Source organism: Corvus hawaiiensis, chromosome 4 (assembly GCF_020740725.1).
Source record: "Corvus hawaiiensis isolate bCorHaw1 chromosome 4, bCorHaw1.pri.cur, whole genome shotgun sequence".
Lineage (NCBI taxonomy): Eukaryota > Metazoa > Chordata > Aves > Passeriformes > Corvidae > Corvus > Corvus hawaiiensis.
This window is the reverse complement of record NC_063216.1, coordinates 30,566,674-30,586,553: the sequence shown is the minus strand read 5'-3', so window position 1 is coordinate 30,586,553 and position 19,880 is coordinate 30,566,674. Positions and strand designations below refer to the sequence as shown.

The following is a 19,880-nucleotide window of genomic DNA, read 5'->3' as shown; positions in this document are numbered from 1 at the left end:
CTCCCCTGCCGCCGCTCCGCCAGCAGCCAGTCGGGCCTGAGACCCGCGCCCGGTTGCGGGGCCTGCGCTGAGCGCCGGTGGAGGGCGGGCAGGGGAGAGCAGCAAGGAGGAGCAGCGGAGACCGAGACCGAGACCTCCGCGTCACATGAGCTGACAGGACCCGCTCCCGTTCCCGTTCCCGTTCCCCTCCGCGCAACAAAGACTCGGGAGCTCCTGTGCCCGCCGCGGGACGGGGCGGGGCGGGGCGGGACGGGGCTGCCATGGGACCCTGAGGGCCGCCGGCCCGCACAGGTAAGCGGCGGCGGGGGTGTGTGTGACCCTGGCGTGTGCGGCGTTTGGTGGGGGTGTTATTTGTTTTCCACAGCCCCCCTCCCCCGGGTCCCTCCGCCGCCTTCCCGCGTGTGAAGGGCGGGCGGGGGCTCGGGCAGCCCCCGCGCGTGGGGGTCTGTCCGTCTCGTTAATCTCCAATTCCTTCATGTGATTTCATTTTTTACGGAAATCAAACAGTTAAAACCGTGGGGGTTTGTGCGTTGCCACCCCCCTCCTTCCCCTCCCCTCACCCATCTCTTTCCCCTCCCCCCTTATGGACCTCCACGTCGTGACCTTTCTGGCTGTTAAAGAAAATACTAAGGTGATCTTTATTTTTGTTAAAGCGCTGTCCTGCTTACGAGCGTCCTTTCCCAAGTCAGATCACTGCTGGCGGTGGTAGGCAGCCCCCCGCCCACCGAGACTTGCCCACTGGGACAGTGGCTGGAAGTTGTTGACAGTGGCGGGCGCGCACGTGTGCCACACGCTCCTCGAGCCGCCGAGGTTTACGGCTGGAAACTCCCGCTGGGAGCCCCGGCAGCCACACGGCCGGGGAAAAATCACCCCAGCAAGGCTGGCGTCTGAAGTCTCTGCTTGTTTGGGAAGCCTTCTCTCCGGCTTGTGGGGCTTCAAGGGGTCCCGGGGGCATAGATATCAGGAGAAGTTTGTGGGTGGGTGAAGGAGGTCCTGGGGATTTTTGCTGGGAGTGCAGGAGGGGCTTACAGGGAAGTGACACGGGTGATGGGAATGAGGATCTGTGGACAGCCTGGGCAGGGTGCTTGGCCCCTCTATTGTGTGTACGGTTCAGTGTGATGCTGCTGAAGGGAACAGTGTGAGGGATGGTGTGGGTTTTTTTTGTTTGGTTTTGGTTGTTGTTGAAGTGGGTGTTTTCTTGGTTGTTGTTGGGGGGTTGTTTTGTTTTGTTGGGTTTTTTTGTTTTGATTTTTTTGTTTTTATTTTGGCTTGCTTTTATTTTTGGTAACTGTATGCTGTGATATGAAAATAATCTCTCCTGGGCATGGTTAGCATCTTCCTTCATGTGCCAAGTGGCCACTGGCTTGAGTTCTAACAGAGGCGCCCCTAAACCCTGGCTCTGTCCAACTGGGAGTGTCCCTGGGAAGGAGTCTTCCTCTGCATGGTTATCTTGGCTTGTGGGATGGAGAAGAAAACGCAGTTCCCTTTCAAAGGGAGATGCTTGGCCAGCCTTTATGATTGTGTTAAATCTCTTTAAGTCAAAATTAAACATAAGTAGAACTATGAGGTGAGGAGAAACAAGCCACCTGCTGCCCTCTATGTACAAGGTGCCTGTGAGGGCAGAAACAGTGTCTGGCAAAGCCATTTGTGTTCGGGTGGTATTGCACGACTGTGGTTCAAGCAGTAGGAAACTGATGGCATGCCAGGGAAGGTGGTGGGCAGTGAGGAAGCCAAGGGTGTGTAGCACTTTCCAGTGCAGCTGATGCGTCCTGAGGTGTTTCACAGCTCCTCTCACTGCAGGGTTTGGAAAGAAGTGGGGTGCGTGAGCAAAGAGGTTGGGCAGATACTGCTGTTAGCCTTGACTGTTCCAAGACTGTGAAGTAGCCCACATGTACTGCCCCCACCCCATTTTTAAGGAACTGGTGTCTTTCAGGGTGAACCAGATTTGCAAGAGTATGCTTATCTTCATGCAGGCTTGGACCTGGAGTTTATTTTTAATGGAAGCCAAACATCTTAAGCAGCGTGACTTCAGTCAAAGCAGCAAATGTTCCAAAACTGGGCAAAACTGTGAAAACAGAGAATACTAATTTTAATTGGGCATTTTTCCACAACTCTTTCTTTTCCCAAGATTTCCGTCCCAACTCTCCTCAGCTTGTGGGTGTTTCTTGGTCATGGTGGAAAACAGAATGTAACTTGTCAATAGCCAGCTCAGGTTATACTGCTGAGGGTTGAGAATGTGACTGGTTTTAAATGTAACCAACTAACTGTATCACAAGGGTCTGATCTGAGACCCTGAGAGTTTGTTTCACATGGATCATTAACTGCTGTGGAAGACTGAATGACTGTGGCTGACAACTTGTGTCTTCACAAAATAGGAGAAAAGGTTGGCTTTTTCTCTAGAGCGGATGGGATGTTTGAAGTGAAAGTTAGTTCATCTGTCCCTTCCCTTCAAAAAAATGTACAGCACATTTTTGAAACTGAGTCATCAGGTAGAATTTATTTCAAGTATTTTAAGCTGTTACGAATTTGATGCACTTTGGCCACATGCTCACTGGAAATTGTTAGACAGTCTTGCTCAGATTTGCCCTGGCTGGGATCACAAAGGTGATGAGGGAGTTTCCTTGCTGCGGCCCTTTTAGATCTGAGCAGAGCAGAAGTATCTTAAGAGGGGTGGAATATTTTGATGTCCTGTGCTCCAGACAAACTGGGAAGGGAGTGTGTGAGGCTCTTGTCTACCAGCCAAGCGTGGATCCGCTATCAGCCTCCCACTGATAAACCAGAGTTACCTTTTGACTCTCTCTGAGCTGTGCTTCTTGAGAAGTATAGCACAGGATGGGGCACATGGTGTGTGGAGGGCAAATTCCCTCCAAAGTCACTTTGTCATGGAAGTCATAACAAGGATGCACAGATTCAGGAATGATTTTTAGTGTCTGATGACCTGACCAGGATTGTGTGATGGCACTGAGTAAGCGATAAAAGGTTTTATGTCCCATAAACTTGGTTCTAGCTTCAGGGTAAACGGCAAGGCTTTTGAAAATGTCTGAATTTGATGACTCTCTGGTAACTGCAAATAGGTGCAAGCATTAATTGCTTGAAACAAGTCCTTAAAAATAAGAACAGACACAGATGCAGGCTATAGGCAGCAAAGTGAAAGAAGAGCTAATTGCTATTTTTCAGTGTATTTTTCAAATCATGTTTAATCCTGCATATATGATTCTGTGGGTGACCCAGCAGTTCCAGCAGTTTATTCGTTTATTTAAAACGGCTTTGCAGTTCACCTTGAAAACCACTTCCTGCCATATGGTTATATTATTTCCCTATGCCACGTTTTTTGCTAATTATCAAGACCATTTGCTTTAAAATAGGTGTTTTTAATTTCACAGCCTTGTCTGCCTTTCCTGCTTGATCCTGCCCTGGAGTCAAGAGGCTGTGTCTGTTCATTCTCCATGGCAACAGGCTGTGATTTACTTATTTCAATTTAATTAAAAAGCAGATATCAAATTCTAGGCATTTTATATGTCCCTTATATTAGAAAAAATATCAGTGGATCAGTCTCCACAACAGATCTACCAGTCTCAAAAATAAAATTCTCGACCTAAGCCACTGGTTTCTTTCTCAGTCCATCCCCTTAGGAAGAGTTCGGGAGAGGGGGGAGTGCTGTAGCCTATTCTCAGGTGAAGGTATTTGTACACGGGCTAAAAATGAAGGCCTAAGTCCTAAATTAGTTTTTCAAGCTCTGTGATTGTACAAATACTAGTTTGTGTTAGTCAGGGATAAGGAAACACGGGCAATGACAGGCTGGTTGCTGGCTAAAGAGGGGATGGTGTCAAGAAAGGACCTTGGGGGTGGATGGAGAAGTGTGGTAAAGTTACTAACCTACAGGTGTTAGGTTTGGTAGAAAATGGATGGAGTGGAACCAGTGTAATTAACTGCCAAAATTAACACTCCTTTTTGACTTCAATGCCAACCCACCAATTCTTAATAGGATTATTTTCCCTTGAAGGGCCTGTTGAGATGACTCAGCCTTTGGAGTACCTGCATGCCAGTGGTGGTTGCTTCCTAGGAGAAGCTGTGCCTGCTGAGTTGTATAACTAGACTCAGGTTCTATTTCTGAGCTCTGATAATGTGTGGAAGAAGACAAGTTGGCTGTGCATTTTTATTAAGCCTTAAGGAGCAGTTATCATCAGAAGAGTGCCTGCACAAAACTGCACCTTTGGATTTTTTTTTTCCCCTTTAGTGTTGCTACTCCCAGTGCTTTTTCATAGTCACGGCTGGCAGTTTTAACAAAAGATACAGGTTCTTGCTCCTCCTAGCTCTGCCAAAGCCCATGAGGCTATGTCAGAAAACACTGGACTCTCTCCTGGCTTGCTTATCTATATTGATTAAAATTATGTACAGAGTTTCTAGCTGCAGATTCCTGGTGATCATGCACCAACTGGGAGGAGACCCTCTTTGAGTCCATGAGGTAAGCAGTTGAGCAATGTTTACTAGTAAAGCGAGCATGTTTGGTCTGTGAGTGGTAAGTCTGAAATCTCATGATGTTGTTCCTAATAGTAACAGAATAAACCCAAGGAAAACCTCAAAGCAAGCTTTTGTTTGTTACTGTGTTTAAGCAGATACATTCAAAGAATTTATATCCAACTGGCAACATTCTTAATTCTTTATTGCTGGTTTTACTAGAGTACAGTCATGATCTGTATTCTTTAAGAGTGCATCTGTTCCTCTTGCTTATCCAGCTTTGAAGTAGACCTTGCTGATATTAATTTCTGTATAGCCTGTAACCTCATCTATAAAGTGAAGAGAATACTTCATACAGGCAGCTGTGAAGTTACATTTATTGTCGGTAAATTGCTTCTAGTAATTGAGCAGAGGAGGTGGAGAGAAATAAAGACAGTGGAGTTAATATGGGCTTGGGTTTTTTTAATAAAAGAAAAGCATTATTTTTGTTCATCTGATGATGTAGAAGCTAATGGGAAAAGAAAAATGCACCCTGAAACTAACTGTTAAGTTAGTAATGAAAACAGACATTTTTTTAACATAGTGATGAAGGCAGCCATCTTGTTTGATAATAACAGAGCCCAATTTAGAAATAGGGAAGATGATTATTGGAAATCCTGCAGTACCTCTTGTATTTTCTGTGTAGTTTAGTTCTGCTCAGTTTTAGTGTTGTTTTTTATCTGCATGGCTGCCTTCATAAATGCTACTGGTAAGGACACCTTAATAACAGGTAAAACTACCTGTTTTAAGATTACTAGCAAACACCTCTGTTGCAGGCTTTTCAGCTAGGCCACTTGTTTTGTGCTGACCAGTATCCTTGTTGGATGAAACTGCGGTTTCATGTGGGTTAGGATGGGTTTTCTTGCTGTGGCTGACCCAATCTAACCACTCGCTCCTCCTAAGGGGGATGATCGTGCCTTGCTCCTGGCTCTGGGGCCATATTCCTTGCCTTGTGGATACAGCTTGTTCAGCTTTCAGAAAGCTGACTTGCCCAAAACCATAAAAAAGTGAATTGTTTTCTCCTGGGACAGAGAGCTGAACCTGCTCACCAGGTTCAGACTCGTATCAGAGCTGCCGTGCAGGAGGGGTGAGATTTGTTTTGCCAGCAGTGAAAGGTAAGGAATGAAAGAAAGGTGAAAATGGGGCCCCCCTTTTTTGGCAGCAGTGACCTATTAGCCTGGTTCAGTTGTAATGTGAAGCCTCGCCCTCAGCCTTCATTTTCAGATCCCTCCCTTCCCCCCTGCACCTCTTCTTTCCCTCAGATATACTCGTGTGCCTCCAGATGCTGACTTCATTCCCAAGCAGTATTTTCAAAAGGGGGAAAAAAGGCGAAAAGGTTGAGTTTCACAGCCTCTACAATCAGAGACATACTGTAGTTCCTGAGAGCCCATTGCTGTGAGCCTAAGAATTATTATTGTTAGGCTCATGTATTATTATTTATGGGTTCAAAAAATAGTAGCTGTAATCATTCTTTATGAGGGCAAAAGGAAACTGCCTGCTGGGATAGCTGTAAGCCAAGTTTGTAAAAGAGCTTCCCCAAACCTGGTGATGGTGGCTGTTTGGACCGAGACCCCTGGAGCTGGTGGGACCAGGTGGTCTGGGGTAAATGACAAGGAGAGGAGACATCTGGAGAATTTTCTGCATGCCATGGTGAGCCAGGCCTGGAGCTGGGTACCACAGCACCAGGAGGAAGTCTCTCCATCTCCGAACTGTGGCTTGCAGTTGTTCCAGATGCTACTGCCTAGCTAATTTTCAGACACTAGCGGAAATTGGGAAGGCCTTGTGGGACATTGCTGTGGTATTGTAGAACCATGTAGTGCCATCTTGTTCCAGGGGTGAGATGAAGCTCTGGCTCCATGGGAACTGGCCAAGGTAAACTTTGCTTCTGCTGACTGGCAGGGATGGTGTTTCTGCCTCGGCTTTGCCACTGATGGATCAGTGTAACTGCATTAGCCCGTGGTGGCTGCAGGGAGGACGTGTGTCCAATGAGACACGTGCCCAAGCATCTGCTTAGCTGGGGCACAGTGCAGGTTGGAGTGTGCATTTGGAGATGAGATGGAGGCATCTGTTGGCCTACAGCAATTGCCTTATGGCTAAAGGAGCAGAAACAGTGCCTCTCTGGTGAATTTTCTACAGCATGAAGGTGGAAATGATGTCAGTGAAGAGCAGTGTGCCAGAGGCAGCAGGATGCAGTGAGCCTGTGCATGTGTGGACTGACCCAGCAGCTGTACTTGGCAGGAGGGGCAGGTTGCAATTGGTGTGGTGCACAAATTAGAAATGTTTGTGCAGCCATTTTCAAGTAAGGAAAGTCATTGGGAGGGATGAGGGAATTTGCTTCAGCTTTGAGAGTTAGAGATTTGTTTCATGCTGTACTGTAGTTGGTTGGGTTGGGTTTTTGAAACATGTAAACCTAAATTCTTCTCATTGGTAGTCAAAGACATGGCAAAAGAAAGGTTATTATAGGGTTGTGTCGCATTGCATGGTAAGATTATACACTGGGTGGCTGTTACAGTGGGTTTGTGTTCCAAGGATGGAGTGAATAAAGGAAAGAATCAGTGCATTGATATTAAATAATGATGCCACTGGATATGGTGAATACAAAGTGTCTTTGTTTTCAAGGCTGTGTTTGGGGTTTTTTTAAACTGACACATACATAAGCCAGCTGCAATATTTTTTTTAAAGACACATTTGTAAGAGTGGGAGCAATATAGAAAATGCTGGAAGTAATCTCATTGAGAAGTATGGGTTTTTTCCATTCCTTTGCACATGCATGCAGCCTCTGGGGAAGATGTTAGTGAAGGAGCTTAGATTATGGAGGTCTTCTCTGGAGCTGCCATTGTTCTGATTGATGTAGTGGGTATTAGCTGGGGGATGTGTACAGATGCATGGGCTGTCTGGGGTTTCATCTCTGCAGTCTCCCTTTTTTTCACTCCTCCTGGATGGAGATATGTATCCTGGCAGATTTATCTTCCACCTACATCTCTTTCTCTTCTCATGCAAATACTTGCTGATTTTTTTGTTGTTGTTGTTCTTCTTCTGGCAAATCTTCTACTGTGCTTGTAATTGGTGACTCTTTTCCTCTGGCTTATGATGATGGGTGTTCCTGTAAGCCAGTCTCTTCTTGGATCACCTTGCTGAATTTTCATGCAATCTGCCCTGCCTGGGGGTAGTTTATCTGCTCTTGCAATGGTTGCTCTAGTAAAGATCCAGGTCTTGTAGCTGACTCCAGCTGCCCTTTGGAGTGCGAAGGAATGCAGTAAAAAAAGCAGCTGTTTTGGGGTCCTATTTGTCCTCAGACCTGAAATGCTGAGAGCACGTTAGAGTTCCCATGTAGAACTGCAGTAATTAAATAGTACTGCAGGGAGAGGGAGTAGGAGAGCATGTGATGGTCATTTCAGATAGATTAACAAAGAGGGGCTATTACAGCGCCAGCAGAAGACATCCTAATCTGGAGGTTCCTAGCCAGGAAATATTTTAAAAAGCTATTCCAGAGAGTAAGAGAGAAGCCTGAGAGGTCTATGCTATAATTAATTGCCCAGATACCACTGGAGGAGCAGTTTGAAGAAGGGAACTCATATGGGAGCCGGGTGTGGCGTAGAGGGGGAAATGGGAATTTCCTGACTTTTGTTTGCAAAGCTCAAGTATAGAAGAAATTTTAGACAAAATAGGCGCAAAGAAGGACTAAAATTAATAGGTAATTCCATTTTATTTTTTTTCACTGCATGCTCCTGGCTAGTGTTACTTGAACATCAGTTGAAGCAGTACAGAGCATGCTTGGGAACTGGAGATACTAAGCAGAAAGAGAGAGCGAATCTGATTAGCTTTGCTTTTCGAGCATTAAGCAGAAAGACGGGCTGAAATGTGATTGCAAGCAGATAATAGCAGCAGGCTCCTGAGGCACCACCACAACCTGGCATATGGGGTGATGGATCTAACCATGCCATAGAACTGTTTCTTGTAATAGAAGCTGCTTGTTTTTATGTTGTGGTTGCTGTTGTACTTTCTAATTATCCTATTCATTGCTGTCTGCCATTTTGAGCCTGGCCACGTGGGATAGCTCAGCCTCCTGGAATGTGTGCCCTGTGGAGCACTTCTGCCCTGAATAGTAACAGTGGTTCTGGTAGCGAAAGGGTGGGAGGGAAGAGGTGCCAAGGCTCAAGAGTCCTAGCTATTTTCCCCCTTACTTCCAAGAACAAGGGAAGTAACAGCTGCTGCTTTTGCCATGTTGGGAAAGATGAGTGCTGGTGGTGTGTGTAAATCTCACATCCCTCTGAATGTCCAAGTATTGGGACTTGTTGGGAGAAGGTTACTAGTGACCTGAAAAAAGGCCATCTATCAGTTCTACTTATAATTGATAAATAGAAGCTGGCCCTGCTACACCAGTCACTTTTTTGGCACAGTAGCAGAGATCCTGGAGCCACTTCCAGTCTGGGGCCTCTCTTCCACACAAAGCAAATGCAGCAGAGAAAGCAGGCAGAGGCTAGGCTGGTGCAAGCTGGAATCGGAGCTGCCGACAGAGCATCCAACACCCCCTGCCTGCTGCTGAGGGAGTTTCTGTGTTGCGGTGATCCTTTCCCCAAAACTGCCTGCTTTCTCTTCTTTCCACCCAAGGCTTTCATTGATGGAAAGCCTAAAGAACCATTTCCAAAGCTGGCATGGATCAGGGAATGCAGATAGAATGGGAAGAGCAGACCTCTCCTTAAAATGTCTGAACAAAGCACAGTAGCAAGAAGCTCACATGTGTAGTTGTGTATATATATATATTTTTAAGGCTAGAAGGGGTGGGTCAGACGAGTGTTTCTGTGACCTTTTCTCAACTGTGGCTTGCCTTTCCTATGTGCTGCCTCTCCTTCCCTGTCAGGGGACTTCCACTTCCTTCCTGCTGACCTGCAGGGCTGCAGGCAGCCTCCCTACCCTTGTGGCAGCTCCCAGCTCTGGCTCTGAGCCCAAGCTAATAATCCTGACATATTTTACTGGCTTGTGCTCTGCTCCGTGCCTTGCTGTAGGGGAGACGGTGTGTGAGGTTGTGGTTTGCATGACTTTAAGCATTGCATTGGCCCTGGGGAAACCCAAACCTCATAATAAGCACCAGCTGAGGCTCTGGTAGAGCCTGGCTTTGCTCAGCGAGGCCCCTTGCTTCCCTGCTTGCAGGTGACCAGCTAGCACAGATGTCACCCAAACACACCTTCCAATTGTCTCTGGCTGTCCAGATGATTGCCAGCAGTGTGGGGTTCAGGTGGAAGTAGGAGGTGTTGATAGGCAGGAAAGAAAAAATTCATCAGGTACCAGAGAAGGGTAATGAAGATCTCTCACCACTCTCCCCACGCATCAAAGCACTCTTAAAAAAAATAGAGCGCTCATCTTTGACCCCCATTAATGACTGGCTTGGTCTGTGTAAGAGTTTTATGAGTCTGTTGATGCTCCCACAGAGTTTAATTATTTAGAGCATGAGGTGGAGATTTGTGCTTTCGCTGCTGATGGTGCAGGGTTCAGGCCCTCCTGGCGGGCGGGGGTTGGTTACAAAGGCAGGCTGGCTGGATTGCAGCCGCTGGCTCTGAGGAGCCTAAGGGAGGCACGAGCTGCAGCTGTGTGGTCCTTGTCAAGGCTGGGCAAAGCAGCGTATCCTTCTCATTGTGTGAGTTCCACATGACCTGTCATGTGGAATTCAAGGTCTGTGTCCTTATCATCAGGGCACTTAATGGTCTGGACCTGAGATACCTTAAGTGACTACCTGAAGCTGTTGGGTGGGCATACTTGTGGCAGATCCTGCTTGTTGCTGAGCCCCCAGTCAGTGCTAGAGGCTTTAGTGGCTGGTGTGAGACTTCAGCAATATCTGATTTATCAGCCTGGGGCTACAGGCTTTTCCTGTTCCCTGCGGCAGCAAGCCTTCGCCTGCCTCTTTTCTGTGACCAGCCCCCTCCTGTTCCCCCCAGATTCTGCTCTACACTCTAGCAGCCAGTTTTCCTACTGTAAAGTCCCATCTTCAACCTGCTGCTTCCTGCCCTTTGCAGTACATCAGTTTGTTCTTGCCTTTCCTACTTTTCCTCACCCAGCACTTCTCTGCTGATAATCTTCCTGAGACTTGGGAACACAGAACAGATATAAAGAACAACCAAGAGAGAACAGGGTGTCCAAAGACCTTTGTGCAGCTCGTATTCCCAAACAGGCAGCTGGTCAGCTAGGCCAGGCGTATTTTCCTGATGTCCTGCTGACCATTCCGCCAGGTTTCCACTTCTGGTGGGAAGGTACCAGACTCCAGGTTCGAATGGGATGAATGGTATGTGGGCTGGTCTGATGTGTCAGCTGGCCAGCTGGAAGGGTCAGATGCTCACCTTCTGGCTGCTTCTGGAACAAGTAAATTCCTTTAGAATTGTGCTGCCTCTTATGTTTGTGGGTCCTTAGGGCTTGCAGTTCTCATCAGCGCTGAAATGAAACAGCAGCGGCTGTTTGTTGCAATACTGTAAGTGGAGGCTTATTTCAAGCAAAAGTGGTTAGCCTTGGTGGATTTGGGTTTGGCTGATAGCCAAATAAATTTATGGGCAGACTGGGAAGCCTTAGTTGATGTGGAAGGTTCACACGACATTGCTCGTACCATACAATATCAGTATTGATATACTAAAAATGCCTATCACGGCAGACACCAAGCCAGCAGGTCACCTGGTGCTGCTGCTGAAGGCTGAGCTCACTGTTTTTGCTGGGGCTCACTGCTGTTCTCTGTTGCCATTTCTTACCCCCTGAGCCCAGGGACACTTGAACCTTCTTCTCACATCTGTTCTCCCGCTGTCTCCTTGTACGTGCTTGATCTCCTCTTTACTGCTGTAGCAAGGGCCTGTGCAGGCTCTTGGTTGCATGCCAGTGGGCTTTTCATGCTATCCCTATTTACCCTGGTTTATCTCTTCCCACTCCTTTCCCTATTCCTATTTATTTTCCTTTGGTATGGGACTAATGTTCCAGGTTGTGTTGAGAGCCTGGGTTGAGCTGAGATGACAGAAAGAGGGTGGAAGGGAAATAGGGGCTTAGGCTGGTAGTTGTGAGTTTCTGCCATCAACTCAGTCTTTAATCTGTTGATTATCATGGATCTAGCTAAATCAGCAGGATCTGCTAGACAAACGTGAGGTGCTATGTGTCTTGTATCCATATTCTACTCTGTTTTTCTGTTTTTCTTTTTTTTTTCCCTGAAAATCAATAGGATTCTACCCATTGATGATTGAAGCAACGCCTGGAGTTTTGGAATGGATCAGATGCATCAATCAAGTGTTACCACATTGCACCCAAAGAGAGGAATGCCATCCAGCTGGGGGTAGGGTCTGTTTTTTCTTTGCCCCCATCAGTGTCTAGAGTTACTGGAAACCTTTTTGCGTTTTTAAATCTTTAAGAGAATTTTTAATAGAAAGTACTGGTTTAAAAATTAGTTGCTTCACTGTGTGAAAACTTGACTGCTTTCTCTTTTTTTGTTGGTATGGAGCAAGGTTGTGCCTCTTTATATTCAAAATGTTATTAATAATCTTGAGAATGCAGGCTTTGGTAAAGAAGACATTTCAGTAACTACCTCAGATATTTTGGGAGGGAAATTTTGTGTTTTAAATGAAAAGTAAATCTATTCTGATTACTAAGAAAGATGAAAATAATTTAACTTTTTTTCAGAAGTGTCAGATGTTCAGGTTGTTTGTCCTAGTTCTTGAAATTAATGTAAAACAGACTAATACCCCTGCATAAACTGTTCCCCTTGCAACAGGGAAGAGGAGGCATATACATCAGTAGGAAGCTGCTTCTCTCTATGTACTGCTTATGGTCACGTGGCTACTGTGGCAGCAGGTACTGCATGAGACCTGGAATGAAATAAAAGGTTGGTGGGAATGTGAATCTGGAGCCTTGCTTGGGTGTAAAGCATAGGTTGCAATCCAAGGAGCAAACTGAAGTGGCTTTTTGGCTTCCTTCCAATTAGAAGAGCATGGCTCCCCATTATCCTCTCGCTGGTATGCCACTTGGCTGTTCCAGCAGAGAGGCTGCAGAAACAGAACACTTACCTGGCTCTCAGAAGTGGGATGGACTTTCCAGATCAGGCATGAGAAGATCTGTGTGTTGGGATTTGTGTCCCGAAGTAGTGCTGTTCCAGTGTTGCTCACTTGAAATCTGAAGCTTCTTACGCTTCACATCAATTTCCTGTTCTTGTTAAAATTGCTTTTGCTTTAGAAATGAAGGGTCTTAAAGCTGAGGGGTTTGACAGAGTGTGCTGCAGAATGATTTTTTTCTCCTCTGTAGGTTTCCTGAATGAATGATTTTGAAGTAAAGTAGTATTTCCCTGCAGAGCCTGCCTCTGTTAAGTCTTTAGACTGTTACAGCAACAGTGAGAGTGCTAGCGCAATATTAATAATTTATGTGTGTTCCTCATTTTGGACCTTTGTCAGTCATTTCAGCCTTGGCAGGCTGGAAGAGATGAGAAAAGTATGTATAAGTTTTGCTGCTGTTTCCTCTGCATGAGTTCTCAAGGTAGGCAGAGGATTTGGGTCTTCAGAGCATGTCTATCTGGAACCTTTTCGCACTGCTGAATTCACAGAAGTAATACCAGAAAATAGCATAATTTTAGTCATCTCTGCATAGGGTTGTACTGCTTTTGTTGGACAAGTGTGGTTCAGATGTTTGTGAGCTTTCCTTGGTTGCAGGAGGTGAGGGGAAGGTGAACTTTTTATGGGTTCCTCCTGTGGGATGAGCCCAGCCAGGGTTTTGCTGCATGTCCGTAATCAACCCCAAATGTAGCTGCATGTAACTTTCTTCAAAACTGGGCTTCATGTCCTTGATTCTCTCCCTTACTCTCTTCTAGAGGGAGGGAGATGGTCAGCTAGTTTGTGTGTTTCCTGAGTAGGTCAAGCTTGAAGGGAGAAGTAGAAGACTGAGCCAAATGAAAATGGGTCTTCAGAAACAAGGCTGATGAGAGGATGTCACCAGAGAACTCAGCTGGTTTAAGTACAAAGTGTTGCTGAATTCTGTTCTGGAGTTTACTGTTGCAGGTTTGTGCTTGGTGTTAGCAATTATCTGAACACCTTCCAGCTTGGCTGGGGACTAGGTACTTCTTCAGATCTTGCTGGAAGCATGGCACTGTGTTTCAGGTAGCTTTGGAGGGCCAGTGGTGTAGCATGCATGAGCTAGTTGAGGTGTTTCAGCAAGCCTGTGTTCTTGCAGGCAGGCGTTGAACAGTTTGAGTCAGATTGGTCCTCTGAAGTGGTATTTAGTAAGTAGTTTGCAGGAAGTTGGAGAGTTAGCTCCCATTTGTTACTCATGGTCCAAAGTGGTTGATTCACCTCAGGCAGTGAGAGACCCACAGGTTCTGTACTGCTGGGGGATGGATGGATGGATGGATGGATGGATGGATGGATGGATGGATGGGGCTGTCAAGGAGAAAAGAATGTTCTGCAAGGAATCTGTATTTTAAGCTTGAAATAGATTTCTAGAATTGTTGTTGGGAGAAAACAGATGTTTCTTTAAAACTGGATTACATTGTTTCAAATTTAGTTTCTAACTATCCTGGCTTGGAAAAAAGTCTGGCTCAAAAATGACTCTGTGTGTGCAGAAGGATCTGCAGAAAGATGAATGGATGAGAGGAAACTTGGTCTAGTTGTTTTATGTTGAACTCACTAAAAGAACTTTTAATTTGAGAGGGAATTTTTCACTATGGTTTGTAGCTTTGTATTTCAAACATATTCTTTCCCGTATTCTCTGTCTTGTTAAATTTTCCTGAGAGCTTGTATGTACAGTTTGAAGAAAACAGGTTGTAACTGACTTAAGATTTCTTGAAGTTAAATTTTAGTACTTAAATTGCATAACTAAATGGGTTGGCTGCTGTGGGATGGTTATAATTCAGAAAGAAACTATGATGCCTTGTTGGACTTCAGATGCCTCAGTTGCAGCAATGAGAATTTTTTCTTCCTTTTTCTCTTTTTTGGACTGATAAGTCAGGAGCCTTACTCCTGGCTCTGCGCTTGTGTGCTTCATCTAGTGTACATATGTATTTGTAACAAAAGACTGCAAAGCAGCATTGGTTTGTTCCAGAGGGAATTGGGAATCTGAGTTGGAAGATTCTCTTTCCTCTTTTTCCTTTTTTTTTTGGCCCCCTCTCCCTCCTCTTTACAAGAAGTTACTTTAAATAGGGAGCTGTTCAGCAGGTTGCAACTAGAATTCTATAATAAGATCTCTGTTCGCTCTCCCTACTTCTTCACATGCAAAGTTGTGGCTGTAATTATATGACAGCTGCCCTCTTGGCTGACATGCAGCAGATTGAACTGGGGATCTCCAGAGCTAAAAGTGTGAGCTGCTACTCTCTGAGCTAAAGCTCTATAGCTGGAGGCTGTAATGATCTATATCCTTCATGACTGAGTGTAGAAGGGAGCTGCAAAAAGCACTTGCTGAGTTATGGTGCATACAGGGTACTTACTGTGTACATGGTTACTTCCCAGGTGTACTGGAAGCTTTTTCTGAGTGGTTTGTGATAATTGTACAAACTGTTGTCAACTCATGGGTGCTTTAAAATGACGATCTGTTTTGAAGCCTTTCTACCTTAAAAAACTTTACTAGCCTGTTAGTCAGGCACAGATATTTGTTGCTGTTTGTGTAAGTTGTGCTGAGCTCGAGGTGCCCTGATGTTACTGAAGTCCTTAACTCTAATGCAATGTAAGTAATTGTTACCAATATTGAATGCAGTATGAAAAATTCTACACCACCAGTGGTGTTCAGACAAGTTTGCCTTTATGCTTTGCCATTACAATAGGTTTTTCACAGGCAACACCATGGGGGTTTTGTAAAAGCAAAGGAAGGAGAAACTGGAATCTCTCCTGTTTCCTCAGGACCAGGAAAATCTGAGCAGTGCCAGAGTTTGTTAGGCTGAGGAAAAGTGAAGGGAAGCAGAACCATATGGAGCTTCATGAGTGGTGTCAGCCGTGGGTAGCTTCTGCAACCAGTGTTGTGGGAGAGGGGAAGTGTGTTACAAGTTGAGACATTAATTTTGAACTTTGTGAGACATTAATTTTTGAACCCTTAATACCTCTTTTCCCCACATCCCCAAACGCACCCCCTCCCCCAAACCGTAACAACAACAACAAAACCCCAAACCAAAAGGGAGATAGGCATCTGGTAGCTTTAAATATGGCACAATAAGCATTCCTGTCGATCTGCACAGTTCCAAACCAAGCTGATCTTTTCCTATTCAAAAAATAGAAATAACGAAATATGTAAGGAATGCAAATAAATGTTAAATAAAGTATAAACTGGACAGTCTTTCAGACGTCAGACACTTAAGTTAGTGTCAGTCCAGTGTATCAGAAACTTACTTGATACTGTATATATTATCAACAGGGACATTCTTTGCTGTAAATTAAGATAATCACCATATATGTTAGGCCATATGCTATTTTACATGTCTGACCATACTCACTCATAGTTTAGTAAATACCCTCCACCCTAGTTGCATCCTCCACTGCCTTTCTTTGCATGATTTCATGCACACAGAGTTAATACAAGCCTTTCTTAGGCCTGTAGCATGGCCTAAGAAATTCTTATTTTCTCACCTCTCATTCCTGTCCTGTGCCACCATCATCCCATTGGTTTTGAGGGTGCAGCCATTGCCAGGACCATGCTGTAACACACATCAGTTACCTGCTGTGGATTAGAAGCCCCATTCCTCCAAATTCATGAAATGACCCAGGCTACAGTGATCTAGTCCAGCGTGCTGCCTTGCAAGCAGCAGTGTCGGCAGAGCTGGGGAGGAGATGTTTTGCAGAAGGTGCAGAGGAAGGTTCTTAAGTTTGTGTTACTCCTGAGGCATCTTATGAGACTGTCCCTATCAGGCAATCTCACCAGTCTTAGGGCTTGATTCCCTGCTGCCTGTCGCATCACTCCTGGCAGAGAAGTGGGATGAGGATTCTTCCATTTCCCATGGGAGCCTGTTCCACAGCCTAATAGACTTTTCTGTCAGGAAACATTTCTTGATTGTGCTTTAATCATGGGTGTCAGACTGCTGGTCCCTGGAATGACCTTAGCCTGCATCAAAACCACTGCCTTCCTTGCACATGCTGCCTAGAGCCTGCTCCTCCTCCTTCTCCTCTGGCATTTATTGTAGGCCTGTTTCACCTGTAGGTCCACTTGTGATCTGAGACAGACTCGTCACACGAGTAGGTTTTCAAGCATCCAGGCTGCTGGCAAGTAAGGAAATACCCACTGAAGCAGCATTCATGTGCATCTCTACCTTGGATAGAGCCAAGTCCAAGGAATCTGTTAGAGCACAGCTATCCCATGACCTAACTGTGTTGCTGTCAAATCCGAAAGTGTGGGTAAGACTCCAGTATATTCCTGCAATTAGCTTCAAGCAGGGCTTTCGATTTCTTTTACATGACAGAGTTTGTGCTGTCTGTGTTGAAGCAGCAAGGAAGAGCAACCCAGCCAAGCTGTTCGTCTGTGAGGCTGTGGAAATACCAACCATGAGGCTCGGCAATGAAGACTCTGTATGCAGCGTATCCAATTTGGCAGGTGTGGGTGAGGAGTCTGCCTTGTTAAATCCTCAGGGAGTGACTCTGTCAAGGCTGGTGGCACTTAGGCCAGGTTGTGGTGGCTGGCTGTGAGCAGATGGACAGGTTTCCTGGGGAGAACAGCATGCACCCACTGTGTCACAGCCCCGGTATGCACTATATTATGGTGGCACTAGAAGATTTCCCTCACCAGCACATGGCTGTTGTTTTGCACATGTGGACTTCATGAAAGCATTTGATACTTTTCAGGTCTCTTCTCTTTGTTGCCACTTGCTGAACCTCCTTGCTTTCTTGTATTCCCTTTCCAACGTGGGATGAGTAGAGCACATTTCAATGCTGCAGAGGCAAATATATCTTTGACTTGCATCTTATCATTAGGAAATTGACACTATTTTCTAGTGTTTCTAGTATAGCCAGTACTCTCCTATCTGCTTCTATAATTTTGGTAGATCTTGTTATGTGATGTCCTTTTAAAGAACGGATGTAATTACTCCAGAACCACGGGGTGTATGTACTGTTTGGATAATGACCCATTAAACTGTTCACAACCAGAATGGTTGTGACACCAGAGACCTGAAGTAGCTTTCTTACCGTTTCTCCTGATCCCCTCCTCTGTGCCCAGCATGGACCGTCTATATCCTCATCCTGCCTCTGTGTCCTCCAGTTCATGCCCTGGCTCCCTTCTGCTCCTCACTGCTCTGCCAGTGAGTTACTTCTCTGGTGTCCCCACACAGTTCCTACTCCTCACCAGCTGTGGTTTCCTATCCTCCTTGATCCTCAGAGGTCTTTGTCCACCTTTCACTGGTGCTTTGCCATTGTTGGGTCTTCCGCAAGCTCTGCCTTTCCTGACTGTACTGCCCACTTCAAAAGGGAGAGCTTTTTGCTTGTCTCCATTCCCGTGGGAGAAATAAAACTTCTGTCTCGTCTAGAGGTGCATAAAACGTGGCCACACTGTCAGCAGATTTTTGGTTTGTTTGTATCCTCTTTGACTTAGCTCATCTCTTCCCTGTTAACCATGTATAAAGTATCCCTCTTGCCTTTGTTTTCATGGGGTTTGCATGCAGCGTCTTGCTCCCCTGGGACTGTCATGCCTGTTGAATCCGAGGGTGTTGTTTTATGAGGGTTGTTCTCAGCAGTCCCTGCTGCTGCTCCTGAGCTACTTGTTCAGCTGTGTCAGTGCAGCTGAACGTGCTCCTGCACATTGAACTGGATCAGGGAATTGATCTGGATTAAAGTAGCCAAGGTGGAGAGGAAAGCTGCTTAACCCAGCGATTTGCTCAAAGAAATACTTGAAAAACTACAGTTTAAGAGCACTTTGACTTGATAGCCCTCCAACTAACAACCCCCTAGTATAGAAATCCCTTGTTTAAATGTAGAGTTGCTGCCTCCGCCCTTCAAACCCTCCTCCCGAGCTATTAAACACCAGCGGCCACCTGCTTCAGGCTTAGAGCAGCTGCTGCAGGTTAAGATGTGCTGTGCATCCTTTCTGGGATGCATGGGACACTATGCTGTTTGGAAGGGATGAGGACCCCCTAGAGTGAAAATGGACATGTGTCAAAGTGTGCAAAATCATCCTTTTGTGGAACATCGCAGAGCGAGACAAAGCTTTGTGCTTTTCTATCATAACTGCTGGTTGGGTTTTACCCTGAGCCTTATTAATGTTCCAGGATGTTGCTGTGTCACTGAGTGTGGGAAATACAGCATACCTTGATGCTGGCTCGAAATGTTGAAAATGCTTCCCTCTGCCCTACTCTGTGGGACACATTTAGCCTGCCCCATCCCTCCCGAGCTGCTGGAGTGGAGCCCTGTCTGGTGGCTCTGCTCCTGCTCTTCCCTTCGGCTTTCTTGCACCCTTCCCTGCCTGATCTGTTCATGTGCTCCCGAATTCATGCTGTCCAGGGTTTAATTTTTGTTTAAGATCTTCGTTCCTTTAATGACAGCAGGAACTGAAGGCAGTTCTCTGTGGGGGCTGTGGTGTGCGGCTGTGCTTGAGGTAATGAGACTTGATGAAAACCTCTTGTTACTGTGGCAAGATTTCTTCCTTCTCTGTGTTTAAGAGGAAGGGGGGGGGGGGGGGTGCAGAGGAAAAGAAAAAGTGACAGACCCTGCTGGGTATGTTAATATATTTTTAATGGCTTCCATGTGGCTAGCTGAGGACTTATTTGTCCAGCCTGCGAGAAGAGGGTAGCAGCATGTTATTCTTGTGCACCTTTGAGCTTAGCTGGGAGTTGAAATGGGAAAGAGGGAAGGTTGAGTGAAAATTTCACAGAAATCCTGTTGATAAAAATGAAATCTGCTAGAGATAGAGGGGATTGGCAGGGAGAGAAAGATTGGATCCCAGATACCTCCTCCCCTCCCCCTCCCCAAATCTTCCTTTTTTTCTGGAATATTCCACTGTCTGCAGTCAGCAAGCTACTGTCTCAGACTATGGTATTTCTACCAGTGGCGAGGGGAGAGATTTTTCTGAAATGATTGCTGTGTTTCTGGTGAGAAACAAAAGGGCTTATGCTATGGTGGCAAGCTGGGGAAGGGAGGGGATGCAGGGCAGATGCTGGGCATTTTCCCCTTCCAGCCTTAATATGCTAGTTAAGCTGCAGGCAGGATGAGGCTGGTGGTCCGAGCCAGCTGCCTGGGGCAATGAGGGGTTTTGCTGCTTTCCTGTTCCAACGGCATGCAGAGCACTGCTGGGATTGAGGGGCAGCCAGGCTGGGGCAGCTGTGGGTACTCAGGGTCAGGAGCCAGGTGCCTGGGGCAGTAGGTCAGAGCAGAGATGTGCTTGATGGAGCTGTGAGGAGAGTGAGAGCTGCCGGTGAAACATTAACGCTGCATAGCCCTGGTGAGAGGGGGAGAGAGCAAACAGTGAGGAAC

The 19,880-nt window shown here is 46.0% G+C and overlaps 1 protein-coding gene across 2 annotated transcripts in view; it reads left to right on the top strand.

The window, feature by feature from the left end:
• Window positions 1-19,880, top strand: part of TCF20 (transcription factor 20) — a 132,203-nt gene continuing 112,323 nt past the window's right edge. For both annotated transcript variants that reach the window (XM_048300496.1, XM_048300492.1), the window contains exons 1-2: window positions 1-291; window positions 11,687-11,797. The gene's annotated coding sequence lies outside the window, so the exon portion shown is untranslated. The remainder of the gene's footprint in view (window positions 292-11,686; window positions 11,798-19,880) is intronic.